Below are 4,092 nucleotides of genomic sequence, written 5' to 3' on the forward strand. Positions count from 1 at the left end.
ACACTTAGAGTTTATTTATATTTTCATTAAGTATAACATAAGATTTTGTGGTATCCACTTGTGTAAATATTTTAAATTGACGATCAAATTCATTCATTGTATTCGTATAGGGTCAAGGAGTGTAGTTGTAAAAAATCATCAAAATCCGAGTTAAAATAATCGTTAAATAGTGATTTTTTTTGTTTTATAACAGTCGAAACGTTTTGTCTCATTTCTTAATCTCTGAATGTTTGTTTTTTTTTATTTTTGGCATATGCGATCTAGAAGCATATACAAACAAGTTTGACAGTTGGATCATTAAAATTAGTTTCATAGAATTCGTATCCCATCAAAACTATAGATTCACTAACACTTAGAGTTTATTTATAATTTCATTAAGTATAACATAAGATTTTGTGGTATCCACTTGTGTAAATATTTTAAATTGACGATCAAATTCATTCATTGTATTCGTATAGGGTCAAGGAGTGTAATTGTAAAAAATCATCAAACTCGGAGTTAAAATAACCGTTAAATCGTGATTTTTTGTTTTATATGACACACCCCGATCCAGAGGATCCAGGCGTGCTGGCCGTCATGTGAGCATGACGTAACCATAGGTGCGACACGGAAGCGAAACAACAGCATACATAAGAAGGAATTCAAACCAACTCTAGCAGAACAACCTACTAGAATGACAGGACGAGTTAAGATAAACACATAAATTCAGAGCATAGGTTTAAGTGCAGTCAAGTAGGACAAAAATAAAAGTACATCACCCTCAGGTGAGTCCTACATGTCAAGTGTCTGTCAGAATGCTGGAAAAAGACCTCGAGAGCCACCAACTGCTAACTAGAACCTGGAGGGGCGCAAAACAAAATGAGTGGGTCAGTAAAATCAAATAGTTTTCCAAAACAGTTCATTAAAAACAATTCTAACCCCTCACCGTAAAACCTGTATACTTTCCCAGAAAATAGTATATATACATAAATATATACGCAACATCAAACTCAACTCAATTTCATCAACATAATATCTCAATAATGACATGCCATGCCCAAAATATGATCAGAATACATCAACATCAATCAGGTGAATGATAAATCAACCGGAGACCCTACAATGGTCTTGTACGGCTGATTCTAAAGCTCAACATCCAATCCAACCGGAGTCACCTCGGTGACCTGTACGGTTCAACTCTGCACGTCACTCGGAACTACATATAGTAGTCTGTACGATGACAGGTGTATAAATACGCTCTAGTGTTTCTCTCATCAATCATCAGCGCGCATAACTAAGGTCACCCACTAGTCGGAATCACATCTAGTGATCTGTATGACTAGCATGTCGGAACCCTCACATGGTCTGTACGACATCCACCTACTTGGATCCAAGACGAGCGTGCGGTGTGGTGAATAACAATATAAGCACTATCACCTAGGTGCAGGTCATGAGCTTTCAATGCAATCCATGATAAATAACTCAGCTGAAAATAAATAAACTCACCTGAGCGTCCACCGCGTCATTTCACATATATATATGTTAATTATCAAACTAAATATCTCAACAGTTTCATGCATGGCAAATAGATTCATAATTTTCACATAAACGGATTTTCTGGGAAAAACAGTTGTATATAGGTAAATACGAAATCAAAACTGTCCACTCACTGATAAGTCGAGGGGTCGTAACCCCCGTGGCGTCCCTAGCTGCGCTCGTCCTCGGGATACGTGTCACCTATATGCGAAACAACTATAAAAACGTTAATTTTAAACACATCACCAATAATTCGAAATAACTTCTCATACGATGCTCAAATTGGGTATATGAATATACCACATCGACCTACTTGACGTTACGGACGTCGCATAATTTTTAGAAAAATTTTTGGAGGTCCCATGCGCCCCCACGCGCCGTGGGTGGCACGGGTCAACGTGCCCCCCACGCGCACCTTCTTCCTCCTTGGCTCGCCGGACTGGTTTTTCCGGCGGCCGGTTTCCGGCAAGTTTTGAAACTCTTCGTTCTCTTTCATTTTTCACCCATTTTCTTCGTATTTTATATCAAAATGAAGCCCCAAACATGCAGAATCATGATAGACTAGTTTAAGGCTCTAAAAATCAAGAAATCTCACCGGGAAAATTCTAAGAAATTCGGCCAAACTTGAACCACGTGATCCCGACGTCCAAATCCTTCAAACGAAGTACTCCGAGCCTCCTTGGGACCTCACTAAGCTCACTACAAGCTTAGAATTCCCTGAAAATCAACATTTTACGTTCGCATGAACAGTGACCAAAAATGGAGGTTCGGGTTTCACGTGATTCCGAGGGTTTCACTTCCTAAAACTAGTACCATTCAACTTAAAATGACTAAAGGATGAAGATGCATACCTTGGTTGCCTCAATCCGTCGAGTTTTGGGGATTTTTTGGGGTGTCCGTACGTATGGGTGTGTAGAGAGAGAGGGAATCGGGATGGAGGAGAGAGAGAGAGCCACGGAATAGAGAGAAGGAAATGTGAGGGTGTAGGGGTCCAAAGTCAATCCACACCATCCATTTCTAATTCCCTAACCAAACAACAATGCAACCCTTCAATATTCTTATCTAACTTAAATAATATTTCCAATAGGTTAGGAAAAATATGAAATATCTAAAACATGTCACACACACACCTTAGTAAGGTCAAGGGTATTTTCGTCATTTCATACTCTCGATATGAAAATCTCGGGACGGGCTGTGACATTATAACCGTCGAAAAATTTTGTATAATTACTTGATCTCTAAATGTTTGTTTTTTGTGATTTTTGGCATATGCGATCTCGAAGCATATACAAACAAGTTTGACGGTTGAATCGTTAAAATTAGTTTCATAGAATTCATGTCCCATCAAAACTATAGATTCACTACCACTTAGAGTTTATTTATACTTTCATTAAGTATAACATAAGATTTTGTGGTATACACTTGTGTAAATATTTTAAATTAACGATCAAATTCATTCATTGTATTCGTATAGGGTCAAGCAGTGTAGTTGTAAAAAATCATCAAAATCGGAGTTAAAATAACCGTTAAATCGTGATTTTTTTGTTTTATAACCGTCGAAATGTTTTGTCTCATTACTTGATCCTTGAATGTTTGTTTTTCGTGATTTTGGCGTATGCGATCTCGAAGCATATACAAGCAAGCTTGACAGTTGGATCGTTAAAATTAGTTTCATAGAATTCGTATCCCATCAAAACTATAGATTCACTAACACTTCGAGTTTATTTATACTTTCATTAAGTATAACAATAGATTTTGTGGTATCCACTTGTGTAAATATTTTAAATTGACGATCAAATTCATTCATTGTATTCGTATAGGGTCAAGGAGTGTAGTTGTAAAAAATCATCAAAATCCGAGTTAAAATAACCGTTAAATCATGATTTTTTGTTTTATAACCGTCGAAAAGTTTTGTCTCATTACTTGATCTCTGAATGTTTGTTTTTTGTGATTTTTGGCGTATGCGATCTCAAACCATAAACAAACAAGTTTGACGGTTGGATCGTTAAAATTAGTTTCATAGAATTCGTATCCCATCAAAACGATAGATTCACTAACACTTAGAGTTTATATATACTTTCATTAAGTATAACATAACATTTTGTGGTATACACTTGTGTAAATATTTTAAATTGACGATCAAATTCATTCATTGTATTCGTATAGGGTCAAGGAGTGTAGTTGTAAAAAATCATCAAAATCGGAGTTCAAATAACCGTTAAATCGTGATTTTTTTGTTTTATAACCGTCGAAATGTTTTGTCTCATTACTTGATCCCTCAATGTTTGTTTTTCGTGATTTTGGCGTATGCGATCTCGAAGAATATACAAACAAGTTTGACAGTTGGGTCGTTAAAATTAGTTTCATAGAATTCGTATCCCATCAAAACTATAGATTCACTAACACTTAGAGTTTATTTATACTTTCATTAAGTATAACAATAGATTTTGTGGTATCCACTAGTGTAAATATATTAAATTGACGATCAAATTCATTCATTCTATTCGTATAGGGTGAAGGAGTGTAGTTGTAAAAAATCATCAAAATCCGAGTTAAAATAACCGTTAAATCATGATT

Source organism: Malus sylvestris, chromosome 16 (assembly GCF_916048215.2).
Source record: "Malus sylvestris chromosome 16, drMalSylv7.2, whole genome shotgun sequence".
Taxonomy (NCBI): Eukaryota; Viridiplantae; Streptophyta; class Magnoliopsida; order Rosales; family Rosaceae; genus Malus; species Malus sylvestris.